Source organism: Pogona vitticeps, chromosome 1 (assembly GCF_051106095.1).
Source record: "Pogona vitticeps strain Pit_001003342236 chromosome 1, PviZW2.1, whole genome shotgun sequence".
NCBI lineage: Eukaryota > Metazoa > Chordata > Lepidosauria > Squamata > Agamidae > Pogona > Pogona vitticeps.
The window spans coordinates 108977640-108994318 of record NC_135783.1 but is presented as its reverse complement, the minus strand read 5'-3'; the positions used below and the strand labels follow the sequence as shown (position 1 = coordinate 108994318).

Sequence of the window (16679 nt, the reverse complement as noted above, 5' to 3'; positions counted from 1 at the left end):
CATGAATTTACGTACCTAAAAAGCAGCATCCCCTTAAACAAAAAAAGGATAATGCATCAAAACCAAAAAGAGCCCTCTGACTATAAAAGGCTATATCCATTCATTAGTCCCACTGAATAAGTGCAATTTGCACTCGATGCGTAAGGACTTTTCCAAAGTCCCGTTCATTCCGTGAATTTGTCCTAGTTGGGATGAACGACGGGCTGGAGCGCAGGACCCGCCTGGCGTCCCTTCGCCTTCAATGGGAAGTTGCTCCTGGCCGCCTGCCGACTTTGCCCCTTCGCCGCCTGCTCCTGTCTCGGGGGTCGCGTGGGGGGGTGGTTGGGTCACGCGGGGTGCTGCTGCGCCCCTGGGTTTCCACCCCAAGGTCCACCCCTCGCATGCGCCCCTGAGGCGACATTGAGAGCGCGGTCCTGCTGTCAGGAAGTGGGGTCATTCACTCGAATCGAGGGAGGCCTCTTCCTACAGCCCCCTCCCCGCCCCGCCCCGCCCTCCCCATCCCGCCATTCGAGGCGCCCAGGTAGCTCTCGTGGGTCTCCTTCTCTCCTCGGACGTTCACGGGCAAGTGTCGCCCCCTAGCGTCCGCCCATCGGCTGCAGCGCGCACCAGCTGCGCCGGCCGGGGTGTGCTTTGCCACACGAAGCGGCCCCGAGGCAGCTCCCCCTTTTTTTCCTTTTCTCCCGCCTTCCTGGACCTGCTGCTTGTCCGCGCGGCTGGCGCCCTTTCCGTCTGCTTCACTTTCTTGCCTCGTGTTCGGCTCCTCCTCCTTTTCCTCCCGCGGCTCCTGCCAAACGCTTGGGGTTCCCGTCACTGTCGCCGCTCCGTCTCTCAAGCGGCGAGTCCGCGGCCAGCTTCCCCGGCGGGGCGCTTCTCCACGGGCGCAGACGCCGCTCCGCGTACCGAAGGGGCGGCTCTGGACGGAGAGCGTGGCGCGGCGCGGGCTGCTGCCTCCGCGCCGGCTTTTTGGAGGCGCTGCCGCGGCTGGCGCGCTCTTCCGTCCGGGCGGAGGGGGCGGCTCCGCGTCCTGAGGGCGAGCCCCAGCTGCCTAGAGCCGGGCGGCACGGAGCGGGCTAGAGCCGGAGGCTGCCGGCGGCGGCAAGTGGGATGCGAAGGAAGGCAAGGGCGGGCAGGGGAAGGCGGCTGTGGCGAGGCGACGCGCCCGAGCCTGGGTTCGGTCACGCCGTGGAGCGCTGAGGCCAAAAGCGGACCCCTCGAGGTGAGTCACCCACCGGGGAAAGGGGGAGCCCTCCCTGGAGGGACCCACGGAGGGAAGGCGCGAGGGAGGGCGTCCTGGCTCTCCTGCTTTCAGGGCGCAAGTGTGGGCGCTCTTTCCCAGGATACCCGTCCCATTCCAATCAAGGATGCCGACTTCTTCACAGACGTGCCGAGGTGAGGGGAGCCGGGTTCGACTCGTGTGGGAGCCGCTTTTCTGCAGGTTGGGGGATTTTTTTAAAAAAATTTAAACCCCATATCCAGGGCATAAGGACACTCTCAAAGCGAAGTGTAAATGTCTGGTGTGGTTATTTTGCAAAGTACTGTATGATTCCAAGTTACTAGCTACATCGAGGGCTGGCGGGCGGGCTGGCTGAGTCTTTCGGTAAGGAAGAGAGAGACGATCCTCCTGTTCGCGGTCTCTGCGCTCTCGCCCTGAGTTCTCTGGAGCATGTGCAGATTTTAAAAAGGAAAACCAACGGGTTTGGGCTCTCGTGTCCCCCTCGCGCGTGACGGGTTCAGCTTAAAACCTTGAGAAGTGGCGGGGCGGGAAATCAGCTTCGGAAAATAGACAGGACCGGAGACCTTGGGGGTGACATTGGGAAAAGGGCGGGCGGGGAAAGGGCGGCTGCGCGGTTGTGCGTGGCGGGCGAGTTCCTGGTACCTCGGGGCTTCGCTAATTCTGGGGAGAGAAAACTGCTGGATAGCTCGGTAGTTCCGGAGTTCGATTCCCCAGGGTGCCTCCTTGACAGGGGCTGGACTCCATGATCCATAAGGTCTCCTCCAGCTCTGCAATTATGGGATTATTATTATTACATATGGTTCGGTGAAAGCAATATGGAAATTGCACTCAGCAGGGGCTTAAATGCACTAGAGAGGGAAGCCTGACCAAAACAGTATGAAAGGGGCCGTGGGCAAGGGTGTGTGGGGAGGGGCGGCACTATCCTCTCAGCAGAGTCACTGGGCCTTGAAGAGACTGAAGCCAGGAATGATGTGGGGTTAATCTAGCCCTTTCCACCATAGCCCTTTTGCTACTCCCTCATTGAGAATTATCTACAGTACATATGGTGACTGAGGGAGACCTTCAGAGTTTCACCAGCTCTCATATTTGGCAAAGAGAAGATGAGTTTTTTAAGTTAAGCCAGGACTAGGGATTCTCCATCTGGTTCTCCAGCTGTTTTTGGACTACAGTTTCTAGAAAGCCTTACCACTAACTGTGCCGGCCAAGGTTTGTGGGAGTTGGTGTCCAAAATATTGGGGCAGACAAAGATTCTTCACCCCTGATTTAAGCACTGGATTCTCCAGTGACCTATTATGCCCACTGTGGTTGCCGTGATGGAAGGCACGTCAGCCAGAGATAGACTGTATTGGAATGACAGAGATCCAGAAGCAAAAGTGGGTGTTTCTCTCTCCCACACATGCGCACTAGACTCAAGATACAGCCTTGCAGCTTCATCCATGTCCCGCACTGTCCATTCATTTCACAAATGAAGGAACAGGCAGAAAAATGCATCTTTCCCACAGATTAGAAATGTTTCTACTGTACCTGGTTTCTGTTGCCATTTCCTCCTCCTCCACTCCAGGTAGTGAGGGTCAGAGTTTAGCAGGAGAGGAACATTTTAAAAAAAAGAAAAAGGCTCTACCTATCATGTAAGGTAGGCAAGGTGGTCCCCTTAAGATGTTTTATTACAGTTCTCATAAACTCAAGTCATCTTGGGCTGGGGTCAGAAGCTGTGAATGTTGGAAGTCCAGAATTTCTGGAATGCATGATGCACTTCACCGATGGGAGGTTCCATTGAAATAAACAGAAATGCTATCAGGATTGGAATGTGTGGGTATTAAATTTTCCTCCAAGGAAAGGTTGGTCAAATTATGAAGATAAGATGCACGCTTTACAGATAATGCCATCTTACCTGTTTGCTCAGTATGAAGTGTTTTCCAAGTGGATGTATTCAAACATTAAGTCCCAAGGGGACTTCTTAGGAAACAGGCTTTAGATTGCAGCCTAAGGAACAGTTTTGGACTAAGGAGATCCTTTTGGAAAACACTTTAAGCTTGATGTCCTAACTGCACTAGCTTCTAATTGGAAATGCTTAGGACTGGGCTTCAAGCCTTATAATGCCACTTATTCTGAATGGCCAGCATTTTCCTGTTCTGCTTTAAAGGGACATTTTCTAGAGTTATAGAATCCAAGAATTTGAGGTGATGATGAATTTCATATGGAAAAAACAAACATATAATAGTACTGCATTGAGTAGTATCTAGGTGTTGGAAATTAAGAACCAGACAAGGCAGCCATCTCCTTTAAGACACTTTTCACTCCCAACTCCCCCGAAAAAGGAAAAAAAGAGAACTCATAAATATTTGTAAAATGGCAAAAACTATATCCTTGTTAACATTTCCATCTTCAATTGCACTTATATACATTACCAAAAGGAATCCACTTGCAAATTCAGCATAAAAATACTGCAAAACTGTTACAATGTTCTAGTATGTGCACCACCCTCTAATAAAGATACTATCATCCCTCACTATTAGCTATGTTGACTAAAATGTATGGGAGTTTCAATCCAGCAGCACCCCAATGGTGGCAGATTCCTCTCCCTGACATAGATACATCTGATGAGGGTCATCCAGATTGAATGGAGCTGACCCGATGTGTGCTGATGAAAATGAAAATGCACTTCCTCCAAGAAGGCAGTGTGTTGTTGCTGAATGAGGGCCAGAACAGACTTACCTGTATGACAGGGTTGTGTTCTTCCAAGCCTGGAAATCAAAGGACAAACTTCATTTCAGTTCAATTTTTTTAACCTTGCAAGCATGTTTTCAGGAGTGTTGCTGAATCACACCAGAAATGCTGGGCATTCAGGTGTCCATTTATGTCAGTGCCTAGAAGAGGGGAAAAAATCAAAGCACTTTTACAATTCTTCTGTAGAAATGGATGTCTGGGTTGGGTGATGGCATTTTCGCATCACTAAAAAGTTACAAAGAAGGTGGCCTCCAGAGTCTTTCAGAGTGAAGGAAAAGAAGAAGGGGAAGGAGAAATGAGATTCTTGTAGAAATGCCATATGCTCAAGAGATGCTACTCACTCATTTTTCTTAGATGTTGATAGCAACTTGGTTTTTATTCTCATTGGCAATAACTATTTAGATTAACCATAAAGTGTGCAGTCTTTAGGATTCTGCAGAACAAGTGGTATGGAAGGCAGATTCTGCAGAACAAGTGGTATGGAAGAAACAGATTTTGTTTGTCATTAAGTATAGGTGCAAGCTAGATTATCATCTGTTTCTAAACTTTAAGCAAGAATATTCAAACTCAGCTTTCCTAAGAATTCTGGGGTCTTTCTGCAATGGTACTATCTGTGCTGTTTCACTATTAGCTAAGTAATTGCAGACATGGAGAATTATTGATGAAGATGCTATGGATCTTTTTTAGTTCCATTCCTCATTCTGCTGAAATCTGCCCTGATGGGATAACAAAAGGGACTATTTTTCAGTCCAATTCTTGATGAATCCTTGTTTGTAGATGCTTTCTTCATGACTTAAACAACAATCTAATCATGCTGAGAGAATCTGTGGAAGACAAATCACCACTTTCTCGTAAGCCGCGTCAAACTCACTCTGACAAGAAAGGAAGGACTTTTTGTCCTCATCTTCTTCTCTTTTTGCATAGTTTTGTATGCTTCCATTGGTTTCAGTGGAAGGGAAAATAACACTGCCAGCTCCTGACCCGACTGCAGGATCAGGAGTCTCTTCTGCTGTGCACACCCCACTACATAGAATACCGCCTCCTTCCTTCTCTCACTCCCTTGTCCTAACCATAAGGAAAGAACTGCTGGCAGGGTAGCCACAGAAATGGGAGGCTTCAAGGATCCCCCCCAGGTGGGCCACCAATAGAAGGGAAAGACTGTGGTTTCCTAAGGCCTCTGGGAAACCCTTCCTGCACTAGTGTTCTAGTAAGAGAGACAATATATATATACACACACCAGCCAGTCAAGTACCTCTAAAATTCATGTATCAGATGAAATGTACTGGTACATGAAAGCTTATGCTGTAAATACTACATGCTGTAGGACTCCTAATTGCTTTAAACCGTTTCAGTCTTCCTTTTGCAGGCAGAGGCAGCATATAAAAATAATGCCAAGGGCAGTTAAATATTATGGGGAAAAAACAGGTACTGAATTTTTTTCAGATATCCCTGAATCTAAACATAAAATGTTTTCAGAAACAGCAGCATTTTCACTGAATATCAAGTCTTTGAAATTAATGAACTGTCTGTAACTTTGCTGTCTATGGTGGTAACTATTCGCCAACAGACCTTATTTACACAAGTTTTTACCCTTTTTATTTACAGAGTCAGTCATTTCTCTGCTGACAATTACCTTGCTTTACTTTCATCCGTGAACTATAGGGACTCCCAAATGTGATAGTATCCATTTCCAGTCCTCCCATTCCATTTGCTTGTGTAGAAATTGAAAGGGAGCATGATGTAAATTCCATAAGTCAGTTTTTCCCCACCCAGTGCCTCCACATGTGTTAAGGTGTAACATGGTCCATGCTGGCTGGGGATGTGGGGTTTGTAGCCCTACAGTCTGAAGGGTGCTGTGTAGTGGAGAGCTGCTGTGGGTGATAAAAACACCCTCTAGCTAACTTTTTTGGCCCAGGAGGAAGATGGGAGAAATGACTTACTGTTAAAGTCATTATAGTAGTTTTATTGCACCAAGGTAAGGGTTAACAACGTACATTCCTACTGTTGCTATTTGACTGTAGCTGCCATGATTCCTCACCACTGGATCTGTTAGCTAGAGGTAATGGAAGATACAATCCAGCAACATCTGGATTGTATCCTCTGCCCTAAAAGGACCAGTGGTTCTCATCCTTTCATATCTTACATCTCTCCAATCAATCTCTCTGTCAAGAAAACTTGTTTTCCAAAAAGTACATTTATATATTTTCAGGCATTCTGTTAATTGTGTTATTTATGGTAAAGTGGTAGGCAAAGAGAACAGGGAATTAGAATTAAAAACCTAGTGTCCAAAGAACCAATCAGCATGACAAAAGATCACATATGGATGATTTGTGGCAGATAGGGCTAGTAGGAAACACCACATCACACTTGCAGGAGGACATGGGTATTGTGGCAGGGTGAATTCTTGTTCATTGCTATGAAACTTATTTATTTATTTATTTATTTGTTTGTTTGTTTGTTTATTTATTTATTTATTTATTTATTTAATTTATATGCCACCCACTCTACCCAGAGGTCTTATTGTCCTGTCCCCCCAGATTATACCTTGTATCCCATCGCACAGTACAACACTAACATTTACTCAGACGTTTTTCACTTTAGCCACTCTATGACTTTGATTACAATTTCAACCTTATTCCTGGATTTTTAAGGCTAAAGAGCACAAATTCTATATCAGGTCACCTCAAACAGCCATTCTAGCAAAATACTGTGGGTTTTTTTAATATGCTTCTTGATTCTGAGTCACAGTGTGTGCTTGTGAAAGAGAGTTGGTGGAAAAGAATGTGCCGTCTCCTCCAAAGGACAAAAGTATTATGATAAAGGAAGAAGGGAAGAAGGAATTGAAGGCACAGAGAATCAGAGGAGAGATTTAAAAGAGAGATCTGCCTGGTGGAAGAAGGGAAGGGAAAGGAGGAGGAGCTAGAGATCAGTGTGTGGGAGGAGGATATAAAAGGATCATCAGGAGAGTGGGTTTTTTGGATTCCCACAGGGATAAAGAAGAAGGAAGAAAAAAGCCGAGAGAATGTGAGTGATTTATTGAAGGACTTCCCTAACCTTAAGGTTGGAGGACTATTGCCTGACCCGATAATAGGGAGAGAGGAAGTGACTTTTACCGAGACGTCAGAATGGACGGTGGCAGTCCTCCCAAGAGGATGGAGTCACTGGAAGAAGGTGGTGCACCCCGATCCAACCTACAACAAACCACCTCCCGAGGGGGATTGGGCATGCCACCTGTGTTGTGGCACAATCTGAGCCGTCTGGAGTGCCCCACTGAGGAATCCTACAGACAAGGAACGTTTTGGTCCAGCTCCCCAGTATTAAGAAATAGTACCCACTATGGAGAACCCACAGGCTTTGAAAGAGAATTGCAAGAATTGAATTATGTATATCCCACAGAAGTTATTGTTGATACTCCTGAACCCAAGTTCAATAAATCTGGTAAAAGTTTGAAAGAGACAGTGCTTTATTTTCCCGTGCAAAATTCGGAACTTTCAGAAGAAACCTAATCACAGTGATATAAAGATTAACTTACATTATTGGGCATCATTTTTGCTCCTGATGTAAACTAAGGTACAAGAGCAGAAGAACAGACTTTCGCCCGGAAGGATATTAGTATATCTTCATCATATCTGACATGCTCAGCTCAAAGCTGCTGCTGTTTTTCTTGTTTGTGCTTCCGCTAACCTGCAAGCATTTGCTGTATTCATGCTGTTCTATGAATACGTATTTCTTTTAATTGCTTTTCTTAGTGATCACACAAATAACAGGTAGTAAACTGAACCAAGATGCATTTCCCAACTAAAATCAGTGCAAATTAAGTCTTTGCTAGAATTGGGCTTAATAAATACCGAAGTTCAATTTGAGTAAGCTCAATGAGAATGAAATTGGTGCAAGAGCACTTACGGAGCTGATGCATTGTTCAGCCACTGCTGATCTGTGGTGGCTGTGAACAAAGCACTGCCCATTTGTGAAAGATATTGCTAGTGCAGAAAGGAAATGAAGTGGTGCGTAGTGACACCTCTTTATTTTAGGGTGGCTGACAAGGTGTCCTTGACCTTCAGTCTTCCTACCAAGTTCCACAACCATCTAGACACATTTTGGTCCTATGCAATCCCAGCACGCCCACTGCTCCTACTGTTGACTGTTAAGGGCAGAGCTTTTTCCCTTAGTTAATCTCTCATAACATATGGAGTGCTCCGTTCAAGGCAAGCCAAGGCTGGGTAGCCTTAGGAAGCAGAGACAAGGCAGTGCAAGGGTGTAAAGCAACAGGATACAAACAGGGGGGAAGACGGGCTTTTGGCAGGGGTCTCCTGCATGACAAGCTACACTTGCTGAAACTCCTTATTTCAAGGAGCTGCTGAAACTACAAGTGCCTCACCTTCTCCTCCATGCAAATGCCCTAGAGAGCCCTTTCCTACCTCAGCTTCCTTTCCCAGGGATGGAGTGGGTGGCCTGTGGTGAAGGCAGGTTAGGGGAGGGAAAAAAACCAAAGTGTGCAAGAGAGGGTTGCTTTTGTCAGTTTGTGCCAGCCTCAGTTTTGCAAGAACTAAATACTTCTACTTAAAATCCTTACCTCTGTCCTTAGAACAAAATATTTGTTTTTTAAAAAAATTAAAACCCAGTAACATCTCAAACCATTCTGCTTGTCTTACCTCTGGCAGCCTAATCTCTCTTTCTACAGTAGTAATTAAGCACAGCTGCTGAGTGCCAACAGGGCTATAATGAGAAGGACTAGAACTCTGAAAACAAAGAGAGTTCTGTATTGAAATAATAATTTGTTATTGAACCCACTGATACCAGCCTAATCCTGGGCATGAAAATTAGGCCAAATTTTTAAAAGCCTCTAAGGTGTATTGACTAGGTTATTCTGCACAAATGTAACTTTTCTTTTCCTCTCAAAATGACAACAAATCTTTATAGTTTTAAACAGTGTTTCTTAACCTTTTTGAAAGAAACGGCCCCTTGAGCCATTGAGGAAGTTATCATCGCCCCCCTCCCTGTGGTGATGATATCTTGTTTGTTTGTTTGTTTATTTATTTAAGACACTTAAATCCAATGACCCCTGAAAACAAAATTAAATTCCAAGAAAATGAAATGCCCCCCAAAAAGCAACATTTAATGATTTAGTTGCAAGTGAAATTTAAGACGCAAAAAGAAATATAAAAAGGGCATAAAAACAAATGCAGGAACTAAAAATTTCAAGACAAAAAGTCTGAAACTAAATTAAAATTGGAGGAAAATATATATTCATGCACACTGTAAAAAGGCTGCAGCCATCTTCAAAGGTTTGGCTTGCTCCAGCACCCCCCTACCGCCCCTTTCTTCTCCAGCGCCCCCATGCCGCCCTTTTCGTTCTACCGCCCCCCTGAAAAATGAAATCGCCCCCTGGGGGGCATTATCGCCCACATTAAGAACCACTGGTTTTAAACATTAAATCATAATCAGAAATGTGTTACTTTTCCCCAAATGTCAAGTGAATTGTTTTTGTCAGATTGATCATATCAGCTGAGTATGATTTCTTCACTATCATAAGATATGTAGCACTTATCTACAACATACATGTGAAATTACCCTTTCACATGTATGTTGTGACATTTATAAAAGTCTATTGTGATAAATTTCTTCTTCCAAGGGTCTCCAGGGATTAATAACCAGGGTTTCACGTTTAGCAGAAATAATTGCTCTCCCTGCCACTCTCTCTCTCTCTCTCTCTCTCTCTCTCTCTCTCTCTCTCTGTATCTTGATACTGCTAAAATTCGTCTGTCTCTCTTATTGAGATAAAGTTTCTTTTGCCCTTGGAAAATAATTTAAGGATTTACAAAATAGATGCTAAAAATCACATTGCATTGTCTGGTAAGCTCATTACACAGCAAAGTAACCTAGTACCAATTTAAACTGGAAGTGCATTCACTATATCTTAATATGTAAAACATTCCAGACAGCATATGCCTAGTGTGGGCAGATGCTGAGCTTACAGGTTCCACATTAATTGCAGAATAAGAGTGCCTCTGAGCACATATTTAGCTGAGGAGTTTGTTTGTACAGTACCAGAACTTCAGCTTATTTAAAGAATCTTTTTAGACTCAAGTCTGCTCTTATTTCTCAACTAATTTCCTTGATCATCTCAATTTAGGAGTGGGGATGGGACTATTATTGTTACTCTCACTAAATCCCTAGGAACTGGAAACTCTTGATCTGCTCTAAATCCCTTGGAATGTTTTTTCTGTGTATCCTGGCAAATACTATAAACAAAAAGGAATGAGGCAAAGCTGTGATAGGCAAGATCCAGGAGCTAAAGGACCACTATTCAGACCACTGCATTTACCATGGGCCACACTGCTTGCCCCAACAGGAAAATACCAAAAAGCTAAGTTTCAGTTTTGTAAAACTGCTTGGGGGAATTGGGACAAAAGGCATATGGGGGTTGTGTGCACCTTATTTGAAAGAAGAACTGCTGCTTCTGGAGGCCTCCAGAAATAGCAGTGTTTCTGGAGAGAGGCAGTAGGATCTATGAGCTGTATAAACTGATAGGGACCTGCATCCCTCCTGTCATTGTAGAATAAAGAGTTCAATGAGTGAGAGTCAGAAAATGGAAAGTTACTTCCAACATGAAATTAATTCTGGAACTTGTTGCTAGCCCTCCCCCAGCAAGTAAGTAGGCTATCATTTATTTTTATTGTCACTTGTCATAAAATGTCAGTTTTTCCTGAACCAAATGTAATTTTTAATCTAGAGAGATTTTAGCTGTTGAGAGTAGGGTCATATTCCCTTGATTAACTTGCACAAAACAATCTAGTTGTTTATTCCACTCAGCTGTAGTAGGCATTTGTAAACTATCATTGTTGATTTAAGTTTCTCTAAACATGCAGTAATACTTGTAATGAAAGGGTGGGCGGGCTCTCAAAGCCAGCAGTCTGTATAAGGATACCAAAAAGTGTTGTAATTGCTGCATGATACTCAGGAATAAATAATTTTGTTGTTGTTTAGTCATTAAGTTGTGTCCGACTCTTCGTAACCTCATGGACCAGAGCACGCCAGGCCCTCCTGTCTTCCACTGCCTCCCGCAGTTTGGTCAAATTCATATTCGTAGCTTCGATGACACTGTCCAACCATCTTGTCCTCTGTCATCCCCTTCTCCTCTTGCCTTCACTCTTTCCCAACATCAGGGTCTTTTCCAGGGAGTCTTCTCTTCTCATGAGATGGCCAAAGTATTGGAGCCTCAGCTTCAGGATCTGTCCTTCCAGTGAGCATTCAGGGTTGATTTCCTTCAGAATGGATAGGTTTGATCTCCTTGCAGTCCAGGGGACTCTCAAGAGTCTCCTCCAGCACCACAGTTCAAAAGCATCAATTCTTCAGCGGTCAGCCTTCTTTATGGTCCAGCTCTCACTTCTATACATCACTGCTGAAAAAACCATAGCTTTGACTATGCAGACCTTTGTCAGCAAAGTAATGTCTCTGCTTTTTAAGATGCTGTCTAGGTTTGTCATCAATTTCCTCCCAAGAAGCAAGTGTCTTTTCATTTTGTGGCTGCTGTCACCATCTGCAGTGATTATGGAGCCTAAGAAAGTAAAATCTGTCACTGCCTCCATAACTTCCCCTTCTATTTGCCAAGAGGTGATGGGACCAGTGACCGTGATCTTAGTTTTTTTGATGTTGAGTTCATGGTGTTCATTTTTTGCCCTCTCCTCTTTCACCCTCATTTAGAGGTTCTTTAATTCCTCCTCCATCCATAGTTCTTCAGGCACTCTGTCCACCAAATCTTCTTCCTTGAATCTGTTCTTCACTTCCACTGTGTATTCAAGAGGGATTTGGTTTAGATTATACCTGAGTAGCCCAGTGGTTTTTCCTACTCTCTTCAGTTTAAGCTTGAATTTTGCTATAAGAAGCTGATGATCAGAGCCACAATCAGCTCCAGGTCTTGTTTTTGCTGACTGTATAGAGCTTCTTCATCTTCATCTCTGCAGAGAATATAATCAATCTGATTTCGATATTGCCGATCTGGTAATTTCCATGTATAGAATCGCCTCTTGTGTTGTTGGAAAAGAGTGTTTGTGATGACCAGCTTGTTCTCTTGACAAAACTCTATTAGCCTTTGCCCTGCTTCTTTTTGAACTCCAAGGCCAAACTTTCCTGTTGTTCCTTTTATCTCTTGACTCCCTACTTTAGCATTCCAGTCCCCTATAATGAACAAATGATACCTAGATACAATGTTAGATGTTTTGCCATGATAATGGCAAAAAATGTTGATATGACACTATTAGTTGATCTGATAGCCCATTTCATCCATTAACAAAATTTTCCTCTAGTGTTCAAATTGGAATAACCCTGTATAGTTAATTTCTCTTCTCACTCAGTATGTGTGATGTGAACAGGCTAATGCAATTACAAACTAAATAACAACAAATTGAACTTTAAATCATACTTTCCCCCATTACAATGTGAATGTGAATATGACAGCCAAGACATGTAATCTCCATTTGGCTAATACCGTATTCGTCGCTTCCTGACTCCTGAAACTACAAAACCTCTTGTTCATGCCCTGATGGTTTCATGCCTGGATTATTGTAATAGCTTGTTAGCTGGTCTTTCTTCTTCTGCACTTCGTCCTCTCACCTTGGTGCAGAATAGCATGGTGTGAGTAGTTTTAAACCCGCTGCGCTACTCTCACATTTCCCAGCACCACAGGGCATTGCACTGGTTACCCATCAGATCAAGAACATATTATAATGTTCTTGTTCTGACATTTAAAGCATTACATTTTTCTTGCTCTAGCTATTTAGTGGAACTGGTAGGGTGGCATATTCCTCGTAGGAAGACTCAATTTGTGGATTCTGGTCTCTTACTGTTCCCTTGGATGAAGGCGGGTAACTCCAGACTTAGAGCATTTTTTCATCTGGCCCCAAAATTATGAAATTCCCTTCCACAATACCTTTGCGTGGAACCACAGTTGGACAAATTCAAACAAGACTTAAAAACCTACTTGTTCAACTGGGAACCATAGGGGTTGACCATGGAAATTATGTTATTATAGCTATTTTGATTGTAATCATCATCATCATCATCATAGTAATTATTATTGAAAAACACAGGTATAGTGAGTTATTACATTACTTGTTTGTTTTTCAACAGAAAGTTCTCCCTAAAACGAACAAGCTGGCCAAAAATTTTACACAGAACATTCCATTAAAATGTTCCTGGGATAGTAATAAGTAAATATAACTGATTTTTTGGAAAATTAATTAAGAGAGCAACTCCATTGACAAGTAATCTGAGAAATACTCCAGGATTGGGATGACCATATTTGTATAATTTCCCATCAACTACATGATGTGTAGTTGATGGGAAATTATAGTCAATGTGAATCAGTCCCTGATTTTTCCTTCCAACCTGTACTTTTTTCCTCTGTCACTGCAGCTTCTACTTTTTTCAAATCAAATGCATTTGCATTGGTTCAAGTGGTGTGATTGCTTGAATTGCCAGTTTCCTATTCCCCAACTCCTGTCTGGTCAGCTAAAGCAAATTCATCTGAGGAAACCTAGCTTCCTGGCTGTCAGTATAGAGTGATTGACTTCTCATTTTCCCCGCTGTGTAGTCTCACCCTAAATGGTGAATCATGCTATTTTGCAAAGATGCTGCTATTGTGCCCTTGTTATACCACTCCAAGTAATATTATACAGGATTCCTTTTCTGTGCTCTGGCAGGTCATGGAATGAAAATGTAGGATCAAGTGTAAGCGGTGGTTGTGGTGGCAACCATTCTTAACGATTTTTTTTGTCTTTCTGGGAACAAACCAAAAACCTTACAAACAGCATGAAAAGCAGTAATCCAGGTACTTTTCCTAAGAATGCAAGGTCACATTTTTGTAGGGTCCTGTTAGTGTTATTTTGTAGTGTTAAAGATGTGTTTAGTCTGACACATCGATTAACTAGCTAAACAAACAAACAAACAAGAGTTGACAGTTCATTCATCTAAAATCATTAGGTATTCTTAGCTGCTCTTATACAAAGGACCTCTCTTAGGAAAAGAGAACAGTGAACTTCACAGGGAATATGAGCCACTATTGCCTTGACAACCTGAATGATTTGGATTTTGAGAAATTACAAACCACTGTGATTACAATTATATCTCCATAGTCTTGCTGTTAAGATTTAAAAATAATTGGGGTAACATTCCTGGAGGGAAAATGACTAATTTGGTCAAAATAATATAGCACCAGGATACTACTGACAGATAAGCGTTTAGCTCAATTGTTGATTAATCTTTTTCTAATGTCTCTATTACCATTAAATTATTACTATAACAAAGGTTGGAAATGTTATTATTTTTTAAAAGAGGACAGTTCTTGGATTCCTCTGGAATCCTCTGGTAACCATAGCCACCGCAAGGAATTGCTATCTAACAACATGCACCTTCTCCAGTGCCTGTAATATGTGAATGTTGGATGGGTTGGGATAAAAAACATCAGTGAGACAGTTTCGACTTTGTTGTTTCATGTGCATAAAAAAGCAAGGCCAGCTGGATCATTAGGAAGAGTGAGGCAAACATCACAAGGGGCAGATACACAGGAAGGAGCAGCAGTGGCAGCACAGCACCCATTCTTCCCAGGTCTCACGATGGATAAAGTGGATAGAGGGAAGCTCTTTTCTCCTTGACGAAATACCAGAAGCAGGGGACATCCACTCAGACTGAGTGTTGGGAGAGTGAGAACAGACAAAAGAAAATCTTTCTTGACCCAATGTGTTGTTAGCCTGTGGAACTCTTTGCCACAGGATGTGGTGATCGATACCTTTAAAAGGGGATTGGACAGCTTTCTGGAGGAAAAGTCCATCGCAGGCTACAAGCCTTGATGGGGATGTATAATCTCCAGGCTTCAAGGGAAGGTACCTAAAAATGCCAGATGCAGGGGAGGGTTATCAGGAGACAGCTATCTAGTTGTCTCGTGTGCTCCCAGAGCCATCTGGTGTGGTCACCGTGAGACACAGGAAGCTGGGCTAGATGGGCCCTTGGCCTGATCCGTCAGGGCCCTTCTTATGTTTTTATGTCCCCAGTCATTTGTCTTCTGTTGGAGAGCAGGCCTGTGTGAAGAAGTGTGTTGCAGAAAGGTTCCACTGTCAGTCTAGCTTGCTGTTGTATGTGGAATCTTCGGTTTGTGTGTGTCACACTTTACTTGAGAAAAATTAGAAATGCAGTGGACTTTGTCTTCTCATTCCTTTTCTACTGATGGGCAGATGTCACCATCATTATATAGCACTGATTCCCAACCTTGGGTCTCCAGATGTTCTTGGATTGCAACTCCCAGAAATCTTGGCCAGCAAAGTTGGTGATGAAGGCTTTTGGAAGTTTTGTTCCAAGAATAACCCAAGGTTGGGAGCCAATGTTGCTTCCAAACTGACTCTTCAGTCAATAGTCTCTTCATATACAATGGTGCCTCGCTTAACGGTGATAATCCGTTCCAGGAAAATCGCCGTTAAGTGAAAACATTGTAATGCGAAAAAAAAACCATTGAAACGCATTGAAACCCCTTCAACGCATTCCAGTGGGGTCAAAACTCACCGTCCAGCGAAGATCCTCCACAGGGCAGCCATTTTCACTGCCTGTCTTGCGAGGAATCCGTCCCAGAAAACAGCGGGGAGCCATTTAGTTTACCCAGTGGTTATTTTGAAAGTGCTGATCAGCTGTTTAAAAAACGTCGTTTTGCGAAGAATCGGTTCCTGAAGCAGGGAACCGATCATCGCAAAGCAAAAACAAAAAACCCCACAACCCATTTAGACCATTATTTTACGATCGCAATTGCGATCGCAAAAAGATAATCATAATGCAGTTTTATTGTAATGCAGGGCAATCGTAAAGCGAGGCACGACTGTACTTCTATCTATTTTACCCTTAATGATCAACTATATCACTCTGTACATTTTGCTTTACGTGACAGGGGCAAAACAAGCTAGCTTTCTGTTTTAGCACTTCTTTATTGGTCACTCTCCTAATTTAAAAATTCTTAGTATCTTGTAATGAATTCACATTTCACATGCTTCTGTGTTTTTTTATGCTGGCCGTGACTGAGAAATCCATGATTTCACACATAATGAAATCCTCAAAGCCAATTTTAAGTTTGCATTGCATATTACATTTTTCATCTTTAAGGATGCTGCTCCAAGTCATCTCTGTTTTGACTTTTATTATATAGCTATGCATCATACCAGTCCTGGTAAAAAGAAAAGAAACATTAGGAAATATGTACAGTATACTATTCAATGGCAGTAGCTCTGCCAGTCTCCCCAGCCTCCCAACCTCCACCATGCAACCAGAGATTGTGGAGTGCACCCGTTCACAACAACAGGGCTTCCTCTCAAAGGAGATGCTGGATACTTGCTTGTGCAAGCTCTGTAAATGTCACAGGGCATTCTGCTTGTGTGACAGGCTGTTACATGATAAGAACAATCAAACAGGATTCTCTTTTTTGAGATTTAATTGAGTATTTCTTAGTATTCAACAAGTATGTCTTCTGTATATTAGCTGCCTGTTTATTCTTCTGGTAGGTTTATCTTGGCAACATTATGGATTTTTTTCTATGTTTTTCTCTCTCTTTTTTTGGCAATTCACTTACTTCGCTCCATAAGACGCACCTAGCCATAGGACGCACCTAATTTTTAAATACCAAAAAATAAAGTAAAAATAAATAAACAGAGCAAATCCCACGCTGGATCTGCAAAAAAAATCA

At 43.1% G+C, this 16679-nt stretch overlaps 1 protein-coding gene across 2 annotated transcripts in view; it reads left to right on the top strand.

Annotated features, from left to right (window-relative positions):
- The first annotated feature begins 529 nt into the window (after positions 1-529).
- The window catches only part of HTR1E (5-hydroxytryptamine receptor 1E), a 48939-nt gene continuing 32789 nt past the window's right edge, over positions 530-16679 (top strand). For both annotated transcript variants that reach the window (XM_020792892.3, XM_072998994.2), the window contains exon 1: positions 530-1216. The gene's annotated coding sequence lies outside the window, so the exon portion shown is untranslated. The remainder of the gene's footprint in view (positions 1217-16679) is intronic.